The sequence below is a fragment of the Chaetura pelagica genome, unplaced genomic scaffold (assembly GCF_000747805.2).
Source record: "Chaetura pelagica isolate M959 unplaced genomic scaffold, ChaPel_1.0 scaffold841, whole genome shotgun sequence".
In the NCBI taxonomy this organism is placed as follows: Eukaryota; Metazoa; Chordata; class Aves; order Apodiformes; family Apodidae; genus Chaetura; species Chaetura pelagica.
The window spans coordinates 75,613-87,697 of NW_009951973.1; positions in this window are offsets into that span (position 1 = coordinate 75,613).

Here is a 12,085-nt window from a genome sequence, read left to right on the forward strand (position 1 = left end):
GTGGCCTGGTCGGTGACAGCGCGGGCGCTGGTGCGGGCCTTGCTGGCTTCGTGGGGCTGCGAGACGGGAAGGCGGGCACGGGGATGCTTGTGGGAAACGAACTGGCGTGCTTAGCAGAAGGAGCGTTGCAGCGCAGCAAAACCAGAACTCAGAAATGCTGCGGTGTTGCTGAAAGGGTGGAAAGTGTAAAGCACCATCTACAAGTGTTTCACAGGCCGGCATGAGAAGATTGTCAGAGCGGTTTGGATTCAGCACTTTGAAGTGAATTACTGTGGGAGATTTCTTTTTCCTTTTCAAGTGAAACTTGACGTGTTCTGATGAGGTTTCATCCCCAACTTGCTGGTTCCAAGACCAAACTAGATGAGAGGAAATATCTGGCTTTTACGTGACAAAAATTAGGCTTAACAGTGATGTGTCCAAACTTAAGGTAAAATAACATATAGGCAGATAAAAATTCGTTTTGCCTATCTCATTTGTGATTGTGTAACATGGCTTGTCTCCTACCTGCTGCTGCTGTCTGTTTTACTTTGAGTGACACAAGCTGTGTCTGCGGAATAGCATAAGGTCTCATGTTTGCATAGGTACCCCCATACCTACCCTTGATTATTTTCTTACAGCATTCTAGTACTGTACATGTTTCTTGGAAAAAAAGTTCCTTAGTAGCTTTATGCTTGCTGTTGCTTTCAGCTACAAATACATGTTCCTTTCTTAGTCAATTTTACAGGTCAGGGCTCCAATTTAATTCTTCCAGATCTTCAGAAAAAACAACTGACAGCTATTCAAAAAGTATCTTTTGGAGTTGGAGGATTAGTGCATAACAAAAGGACTGTGTCACAAATCTTGTATATTAGTGTAAATTTTTAGTCTGTTGCATCTTAATAAAGTATAGCTTGCTTTTCTTCTCATTTTGAACAGTTAAGAACACTTCTCTGCTGAAGACTGCATTTCAATTTATGATTTTCTTGGTGACCAAGTTTAAATAGTAGTAAATAGTTTTTCTTAATTGTTTTGCTGCCTTCTAGTGTAATTTGGCAGTTGAAAATGAAGAAGAGATTGTACTGCTTGCCAATTTTCCATGGACCATTAGAGGATTGAAACATTGGTAATATTATCTGTGAGAATTATTGGAGCTAATAAGATTAAAAAGGGATAGCTGAGTTTCTGGCAAATACTCGCTTTTTTATGTCTCTGTTTAGCCATGAAGATCAGACTGCTTAAGTGGGTTTCTGTTGAGCAAAGTCTGATAGGTATGCTTGTCAGCACTGTAAATTTGCAGGATAGTAGCATCCAGCTATTACATTGATGAGTTATTTGCTGTTTTTGAGATGCAGAGGATGCCAACACCTTACCTGCTGTGCTTGCCTAGTAGGATTACCAGTAGGTATTTTTCAGAAGTATTATTCTGTATACTGTATGAGCACAGGGTAATAACCACTCAATCCCAGATTGCTATTGGAAGACCGGGCAGTGGGCAGTAGGCTAATTTTCACCAATAAGCACAGCCTCTTTCCATTGGCCCCTTTCATGGTGTCCTGAGGGAGACCGAAGGAGTGGCAGGCTGTTCAGTTGGTGGCAGCCTACTTTGAGGAGCCTGATGCTTTTATCTATCACTTAGCAGGATTTGTGCCAGCAAGATGGGAATGATGAAGTCTCCTGGAAAATGTCCCTGGGCCCGTCTTCCCTGAGGCCCTTTGGGAATGTGCTATTATCTGGATGAACTTCTTGGCAGGCTTCATAAGATAACGTCAGCTGTAAAGCTCTCAAGTTCTCGGGAAACTTCTAAAAGTTGTTAAGCAGTATTGTTAGTTTTCAATTCTTTATTAAAAAATAGAGTGCTCTGCTTTTGTTCTTGCCCAGCAAGAGCGTTTTCTTTTGACAATCAGGTTCCTGAAGCAGGAAGGCGATCAAAAGATATTCTTGATACCATATGAATTTAGACATGGTGTTGTTGGTGGTATCACTGTGATAGCTGTGCATTTTTGTGTGCTGGACAGCTGGTCAGTATGGTGTGCCAGCTGGAAATTATTTTGGAGCCACTTAGAGTGATGAATTGCAGTGAGTACATCTGGAACAAAATTGCTTTTCATTGTTTTGAGGAGTATAAGTATCTCTTAAGTTCAGAAGGAAGCATTTCTCAGTTTGGCCAGTCATCAGCATTTCGTTAGTCCTCTTAGCATATTCCTTCTGTGGAACCTGGTCACCCATAATAGCTTACAATTAAGAGCTGATGTTGTACAGAGGTTTTTGAGGTGTGCATCTCTTCTTTAGGTGTGATTGGCAAAAGAATATTGTTTAAAACTAGTGATAAACTAATAATATTAAAGAATTCTTTAAACTTTTTGAAGAGGTAGGCCATTGTCATCCTCAGAGAGTCCAAATCTCTGTATGAATCCCAAATAATTTTTTTCCCTGAACCCTCTTTTTACCATATTTAAAAGTATTTCAGCAGCACTCCTGAGGTTATAATAGACTCTAATCCACCATTTAAGGAGTTAGAATTAATGGTGTTCTTATTAGCTTGATGAGAAGCCTGTTTCTGCCATATTTCGCAACCTTAATCAGAAGATTACTCCCGGAGAATTATTACTGAGAAGTGTGCACTTGTCTGTAAGTCTGATGCAGGCAAAATAATAGTGAAATGTGCCTTAAGAACCAAAAGACTATCTGCTAATCTATCATAGCTACCTAATTAGTAACGTAGCAGTGGTTAGGCTAGGTTTAATGAAGAACTTACTGCTGAAGTAGTTCTGGAGTGTCATTTAGATGTTATCTCAAGACAAAAATCTGTAACTCTGGACTTAGTGTAGTACATACCTTATTCTAACTTGATGTCAGGCATTTTAAACTTGATCTGTGTTGTAAGAAGAGAACTGGAATAATTTTTTACTCCCTGCTGTAAGCTTATTTTTTCTGAAGATTTATATGCAGATTCTGGTATGAGATGTCATAAAATCACCCATGATATTAAGAGCAAGTGCTTAAAAACACAGGGGTTTTTACATTATTTTTATTGCTTATACACAGTAAAGGGTGAAGGCACTTCTTGCATTTTCTTTGGATATTAATGGTGTTCTAAATGTAGCTGTTATAAAGGTTAGAGGCACCACAGGAGTGGGGAAAAAAGGAGAGATTCAGACCTACTATTTACAGGAGTAGGAAATTAGGCAGATAGTTCAATGATATGGTAGAACTGTAAGCCTGATGTGACTTGCATTTTTTTCCCCAAGTTTTAATAACTATTGAAGTTATTGATCATTTTATACTCACAACTCTTTAGATACTTAATAATACACACAAATTATGTGTGATTAAGTAGGGATGTTAAGGTACTACAGTGTATAGTTTGATGTAATGCAATGCAATAAATGCTTTGACTGTGGTTCCCATGGTGCAATTTCTTGTAATAAATTATTCTTGCTATTTAAACTCATTATTCTTTAGATTTATCCCCTTGGTTAGTCAACATCCTCAAAACCATCCATCTACATCTTTCTCTGAGCTGAGCTTCTCTCTGTTTAGGCCAGGTTTGCCAAAAGGAGGGAAAATTGTTGCAGGGGAGGTTCTTGTCCCCAGGTAATTATGGAGACTGCAGACTGTGAGTTTTAGTCTCTGGCTGCAAGGGCACACAGAATCAATCACACAGGATCACTTAGGTTAGGAAAGACCTTCAAGATCATCAAGTTCACCCATTAAACGTACTCTACCAAGTCCAGCACTAAGGCATATTCCCAAGCACACCAAATCTAGATGACTATTAAACACGTCCAGGGATGATGACTAAACCACCTCCCTGGGCAGTATGTTCTAATGTCTGACAACCCTTTCAGTGAAAAAGTTGACGAATTGCAAGGATTCATTTGATTTGTCATGAGGCTAGCAGTTTTTAGTCCTAGTTGGCCTACTGCTTTTCTCAGTGTTGTGGTAGGGAGAAGGATATTAACTGTGAACGAACAGGGAGGCTGAGTAGAGAATGTGTGGGAAAAGAGTTATAGCCACTCCTCTTTTTCAGTTATTTAGAAATGTTTGTGAAAAACAAGAACTTTTCACTAAAGATCTGTTTGGTGTGTGTTCTTACTGAAAAATGGCAACACTATCTCTTTCTGAAAATGAATTGGCAGACTTTGAGTTCACCTGGGCAATTGGAACCCAATGTAGTACATTCCATAGGCAATGGAGTTTTTGTAAACTGTACTTTCATGGTAATTATTTTTCTTTCCTCCCAGAGAAGAGCTATAATTTTAAGTGCTTCCCCTCATTTCGGCTGTGACAGTGTGCATTATACTATAAAAATTCAGAAGAATCAAAGTAGTTCTCCAATATGTAAAATCTGTTCCTCTAGCTGATAAAAAATAACACTGTATATTTGATGTGAAAAGTTAAGTCTCATGCTGATCTTCCTTCTAAAATGCTGTTTCTACTGTAGCTTGCATTGTGGGGCTCCACAAATAAATCCTGGCACCATTTATTAGTATAACATGCCTGTGAAACACCTTGTTTACGAAGTAGTCATCATTGTTCTCATGTATTTCTGATATACTCACCTTCCTGCTCTGTTGTAATATTATTTCTGGGTGAAAGGTTGTTTAAGTTCCATGGATTTGTTAGTTTTCCAGGAAGGGATAGTAATCAGGGGTGACAGAAATTGGTGTGGATTTTCACAGTCAAGTCTAGGAACCTTTTGGCAGTGTGTCCAAGTAAGGAACATAATGTTGGAATTTAACAAAAGAAAAAAACCTTCAAGACACTGCACTCCTGAGGTTATAATAGACTCTAATCCACCATTTAAGGAGTTAGAATTAATGGTGTTCTTATTAGCTTGATGAGAAGCCTGTTTCTGCCATATTTCGCAACCTTAATCAGAAGATTACTCCCGGAGAATTATTACTGAGAAGTGTGCACTTGTCTGTAAGTCTGATGCAGGCAAAATAATAGTGAAATGTGCCTTAAGAACCAAAAGACTATCTGCTAATCTATCATAGCTACCTAATTAGTAACGTAGCAGTGGTTAGGCTAGGTTTAATGAAGAACTTACTGCTGAAGTAGTTCTGGAGTGTCATTTAGATGTTATCTCAAGACAAAAATCTGTAACTCTGGACTTAGTGTAGTACATACCTTATTCTAACTTGATGTCAGGCATTTTAAACTTGATCTGTGTTGTAAGAAGAGAACTGGAATAATTTTTTACTCCCTGCTGTAAGCTTATTTTTTCTGAAGATTTATATGCAGATTCTGGTATGAGATGTCATAAAATCACCCATGATATTAAGAGCAAGTGCTTAAAAACACAGGGGTTTTTACATTATTTTTATTGCTTATACACAGTAAAGGGTGAAGGCACTTCTTGCATTTTCTTTGGATATTAATGGTGTTCTAAATGTAGCTGTTATAAAGGTTAGAGGCACCACAGGAGTGGGGAAAAAAGGAGAGATTCAGACCTACTATTTACAGGAGTAGGAAATTAGGCAGATAGTTCAATGATATGGTAGAACTGTAAGCCTGATGTGACTTGCATTTTTTTCCCCAAGTTTTAATAACTATTGAAGTTATTGATCATTTTATACTCACAACTCTTTAGATACTTAATAATACACACAAATTATGTGTGATTAAGTAGGGATGTTAAGGTACTACAGTGTATAGTTTGATGTAATGCAATGCAATAAATGCTTTGACTGTGGTTCCCATGGTGCAATTTCTTGTAATAAATTATTCTTGCTATTTAAACTCATTATTCTTTAGATTTATCCCCTTGGTTAGTCAACATCCTCAAAACCATCCATCTACATCTTTCTCTGAGCTGAGCTTCTCTCTGTTTAGGCCAGGTTTGCCAAAAGGAGGGAAAATTGTTGCAGGGGAGGTTCTTGTCCCCAGGTAATTATGGAGACTGCAGACTGTGAGTTTTAGTCTCTGGCTGCAAGGGCACACAGAATCAATCACACAGGATCACTTAGGTTAGGAAAGACCTTCAAGATCATCAAGTTCACCCATTAAACGTACTCTACCAAGTCCAGCACTAAGGCATATTCCCAAGCACACCAAATCTAGATGACTATTAAACACGTCCAGGGATGATGACTAAACCACCTCCCTGGGCAGTATGTTCTAATGTCTGACAACCCTTTCAGTGAAAAAGTTGACGAATTGCAAGGATTCATTTGATTTGTCATGAGGCTAGCAGTTTTTAGTCCTAGTTGGCCTACTGCTTTTCTCAGTGTTGTGGTAGGGAGAAGGATATTAACTGTGAACGAACAGGGAGGCTGAGTAGAGAATGTGTGGGAAAAGAGTTATAGCCACTCCTCTTTTTCAGTTATTTAGAAATGTTTGTGAAAAACAAGAACTTTTCACTAAAGATCTGTTTGGTGTGTGTTCTTACTGAAAAATGGCAACACTATCTCTTTCTGAAAATGAATTGGCAGACTTTGAGTTCACCTGGGCAATTGGAACCCAATGTAGTACATTCCATAGGCAATGGAGTTTTTGTAAACTGTACTTTCATGGTAATTATTTTTCTTTCCTCCCAGAGAAGAGCTATAATTTTAAGTGCTTCCCCTCATTTCGGCTGTGACAGTGTGCATTATACTATAAAAATTCAGAAGAATCAAAGTAGTTCTCCAATATGTAAAATCTGTTCCTCTAGCTGATAAAAAATAACACTGTATATTTGATGTGAAAAGTTAAGTCTCATGCTGATCTTCCTTCTAAAATGCTGTTTCTACTGTAGCTTGCATTGTGGGGCTCCACAAATAAATCCTGGCACCATTTATTAGTATAACATGCCTGTGAAACACCTTGTTTACGAAGTAGTCATCATTGTTCTCATGTATTTCTGATATACTCACCTTCCTGCTCTGTTGTAATATTATTTCTGGGTGAAAGGTTGTTTAAGTTCCATGGATTTGTTAGTTTTCTGTAAGATGTCCAAACATCTACATTATTTTTGCCCAGCTTGTCTACTCTTGTTTTCAGCATTGTCTTACCAGATCTTGAATCTTTTTGCCTTCATTCTTCTTACCTTACTGGGTCTATCTTGGCTAGATCAGCATGCCTGATGAGGTCCTATGTGGTCTTCTGAAGGAATGAGTTGAGGTGGCCTCATGTCAGCTCAATGACCGCTAGTGGCTTTGCCTTGGATCAGCTTGCAGTGTTTTCATAGGACACCTTCTACAAGTGCTCCCATAAGGACTTTTTAGGAATACTGTAAATAATGATACAGTTTAGATGAAGAAGGTGGTTCAAATTGTGTTACTGAATTTAATGGTTCAACAGGAAATTCTAGTTTCTTTCTATTGGTGGCATTAGCTATCAGAGGTTATTTTCAGTGTTGTCTGAATGGAATCTGGTTGGATGTATTCTTCTGTGCAGTTCTGATATGCTACTGAAATGCAAAGTGGTTAATATTAAAGCTGTGGTTTTTGTAGAATGCAGCAATAAATGCATTTGTTCATTTTATTTGACAGACAACAAGAATAAAATTTAATTACTTTTAACTTCAGTGGTGTGGAATGGTATGTAACCGGAATTTCTTGGCAAGTAACTGCAAAAAACAGAAAATTTTTCAGTCAGTTTCTGTCTTTCTATTTAAACTATATCGAAGGGATGAAGTATCTGCATTTATGTTTTTATAGAGAAGGAGAAAGTGATTTAGCCTTTGGAAGAAGACAAGACTTTCAGTGGGAGTGAAGTCTGAGGGAAGTGTTCAATTTTTTGTTAATACTGTTTTATTTACATTTATATAATGGATTTTTGAGTTTTTTTGGGTTTTTTTATCAAGCTAGAAACTAGTTATAATTTTAGTCAGTGAATGAAGACTTCAGTAATTCTTTTGCAGACTTTCTGTACCCATTCTTTTCTTCGTAACTTCAGTTTCTAAAAGTGGCAGTATTTAAATTTAGAGATGTGCAACTGTGGAAATGGAATTATGTCTGTGAAACTTTAGTTTAGTGGAGTAGTCTGACAGTTTTTATTTATATTTGTTTTAACTACTTCAAATTGTGTATTTTAAGTGTTGGGTCTGTGGGTGTTCTGATCTATTTGTTTTTTGTTATTTCTTGAAATTCTAGGTAGCTTTAATGTCTTTGAGACTTTGTGGCAGAAAAATAGCTCAGTCCTGCTAGGAATTTTTAAGAATAAACTTTAGTGAAACCTAAAGCTTAGGAAGCTCAAACCTGTGAAGACTTCCCTCTAAAAAGGTTGTTAGCAATGGGTAGTTTTTAATTTTTTTGCCTCAATAAATGCATCATGCTATTCACTGCAGTATCTAAATATTGATGAGAACATTTATTCTTGCAAAATTCTAATAAGGCAGTAAAATGTTAAGGTGCAGAACTAAAGCAGAAAAAGCAAGTGACTAGCACATGTTTGCATGTAAAATCTGCAGCAATATGTGTATTTATCTTATCAGCACCTAAACAATCAACCACTAAGTTTGGCAGTGCCTTTTCTCAGCATGTGCTACCTTTCTTCTGTCTAATAGTACTTTGGAAATCTGATGATACATTTTTTTAGGACAATTATGAATTATTAGGAAATTATTACTCTTTTTTTTTCTGAGAAAAGTTTGCTTGAACTGTCCTAAAATGACCAACTCCAGTTGTGTTTTGTATATAATATGAAACTTTAATTGAATCACAATGCAAATATTTTTGCTTTGGTTAAAATGTCTAAATAATCACAAAACCAGAGGAGAACCTAGAATTTTAGTGACTCTCCAAGCCTTTGAGTTTACATAAATTGGAGGGAAATGGGGCCTCAACAGAAATTAATAAACTTTACAACACAAGGAGAGGCTGGCCTATTTATGTATCCCAAAAGAGCCCATGCAAAAGCCAGTGTACTTTCACCACAAGCAAGTATAAGTAATGTAACTTACATATTTAGGTTTTTCTGGCCTGGCTTCTCATCAATAGGTGTAGTGCTTTCTCCTGGGTTTTTGGTGCAGTATTTCAGTGAGACTAGACAGCATTTATACTGAGGAATGGTGTTTTCTTTAGAAGGCAATGATGTTCAGGTTTGTATAAATTTTATCCAGAGGTTTAGTTGGAAAAAAAAAAAAAAGTAAAGAGTATGCTTGGGAGTATGATTTCAGCAGCTAGATATTTTGCTTGAAGGAGATTGTGTTCTAGAATTTACTGAGAAATTTTGAAGATACAGGCACAGCTGAGATTTCCATCAGAGGGGATGCATTTTGCTTCAGAATACAAAATGCCTACGTTTGTGTGACTAAAGCACCATTTCTGACTCAGTAGTTACAAAACTGCAGGTTGATGGTCACTGAAAGGTATGTTGTAGGGCAGTACAAGTAATGCTTACCTTACTCTTTTTTATGTTTTCCTAGGCATGTACTTCTTTAGATACACAAACAAAAGGAAAAAAGCAGTAGTAAAATTTAAAAAGAGCTAATTACAATCTAAAGTGGTGTATGATTTTATAGTCTTGATTATTTAAAGTTATTACGTTAATTTGTAGGCCTTGCTTGTGCTAGCAAACCTGCCTCAAATTTGAGTTGATACAGCTTTATGGGAGAGAAGTGTTTCAGAAAACTAGAGACAGAATTCCATTGTGTATACCTCTCATGACATAGTTATGTTTTCCTTTGTGTTTAACATAGGATTAATAAGTTTTAAAGAGCACTGATTTCATGAAGGAACCAGTGTTGTCTTTAAAAGTTGTTTTATTAAAGTGTGAAATGTTATCTGATCCTGGCTTGGTGTTCACTAAGTTGAATAAGATTTCATAACAATGATGAGGTGGAGGGATAGCATCTGAAGTAAACATTAATATTGCTGTAGCAGAATTATTTTTTATCAGAGATGGAAGATGAAGAACATCTTTAAGTTTAAGTTATCTTCTTCTGTGCTGGCCTACCTTAAGGCTTTAAATACAAATGTCTGTTTTTCCCTCCCTATCAGAGTCCATTTTGGTACTAAGAGAGTCTGACAGTGACATGTCAGCTGTACCTGAAGACTGGTAGGGTGCCAGCTGTTAGTCAGAGTTAGCAAATACTGAATGCACATTGAGGTGTTTGGGTTTTTTTTGCTGGGAATATGTGTGTCATGTTTGAAGAGAGCACATTCATGTATTTAGGTGATAATAGTGTAAGTAATTTAACTTAAGTAGCTTAAGTAGTCATAATATTTTCTACAAAAAACTGATGCAACCTAGGAATTTTGTCAGAGTGTCTTTGTTGCTCCTGTTCCCAGAGTGGTGAAAGGTGATAGTCACTCGCTAATACTCTGACAGAGATAGTGACCTTTTTTTTGTGGGCAGTCAGTGTTGGATAGTGTACTGCTAACATTCACAGTATGCTGTTAACTTTCAACTGCCCTTGTTTCAGACAGAACTTTAACTACAACTCTAGAGGCAATTTTTTTTTTCTTATGTCTTACAATTAATTTTATTATCCAAGGGAATTAATGTATGCTTGTTACTACAGGAGAAAATGTACACAAGACTGAAGACTGCAGACTGAAGTTTAGTAAGAAACTATCTAGTATATGTTGACAGAGGAAATATCCTGAGTCAGAAGGAGAAAGGTGTTGCAAGCAAATTCATTTTTATACAGGTCTATGTTCAACATAGAAGGAATTCAAAGAAGGAATGTTGCCATGATAGAAAACTTGTAATTATACTGATGGATAAATTTGAAAAATATTCTTACTCCAAATTAAAATGGAGGTTGTAATTGATGTGGTTGATACGGATCAGAGATTTCATCAATCACCATCTTATTTTTAGTTTTAGCCAAACTCTTTAAATTAGCGTAAAACACAGTTTGTTGTTATTTTTAGACCTTAAGCATTCATTATTTCACTTTTTGTTTCGTAAAAGATGTAGCTGATTGTCACGCCATTTTTGTCTCGTGATGCTGTGAGGAAAGAAGGATCAATTGTTGCCAAAAGTACAGACAACTGTTTGTTATATAGAATAATGGAAAAGGTCACAGTTTTAGTTCCCCTGGATTTCTCAGCTCTGACTGCTGAAGGATATGCTAACTGAAGCACAGCATTAGGTGTGAGTGAGCTGTGTGGGATTGTGAAGCTGCATGTGAGCTCTGAGCCTGGTGGGAACTTAGGGCTCTGGGGAGCATCCATGCAGACACACTTAGGCTGTAGCTGGTCCAGCTCCAGCATAACTGACTAAAACAGTGGAGTCCTGGAACTAAACTGCCTCCATCAACCTCTTTTGTGTGTCTCTGGATTGGGCTTGTCAGCTGCTTTCAGTTTTGGGGATGTTGTGCAGACACACCTTCAGTTCAGGTACAACTTGGGCTCCATGATTCAAAAAAGCAGTTCCAATGCCTGGGATTTGAGGCTGGCTTTTTGCATTACTACTTGGCATGCTGAGTGGATTCTGCCATAATGGTGTTACTCTCAATTTTTGCTTCAGAGTTGAAACTTTTCCTTTATAAACAAGATTTTAAAATCAAGATTTTCTCTGACTGTTAGCTGAACTAGTCTTAAGCATGATTTGAAACAAAGTAGACTAAGAGAAAAATAAAGTTGTTGGTTGATCAGCTGGTGTATCTTAGTGCTAGATGTTAGCATGGTGTCTATCCAGAATTTTTCATATTTTTGTTGATTATGCCTATTTTGTTTGTAGTCCAAATGTTTTCTCATTTGGTTTTAAAGAAAAGAGGCAGTGCTCTTTTACTTATCTGACAGAACATACAGAATTGGAACTGACCTCCATTTAGGATTTCTCCATATTGCTTTGCTGTTTTCCTTGCATGAAGCAATGCAACCGATACATTACCATTCTAGTTGTATATGGCAGTGTTTAATTTTTACTCAGAAATGCTTTGAGAGCACATAATTGGAAAGCTTTGCACTTCTGCATTTTTGGTCTGAGGTAAGAAAAAAATTAACCTAACTTCAATTTGTAGGACAGAGAAACTAATTCATAAAGACAAGCCATCAACTTTGTGATGAGTAATTCTTAGTAACTTTTGAAGATTGCGTTTTGGTTTGTCATTCTCTTCTCTGCAGTTTTGCAAGTGCTAATTCGGATAATTAATCTTTCCTGTAAGTTTTCATAGGAAATCTTTGCTTCCTTTCATAAAACTAGGTAGTCTTGAGACATTCCATGT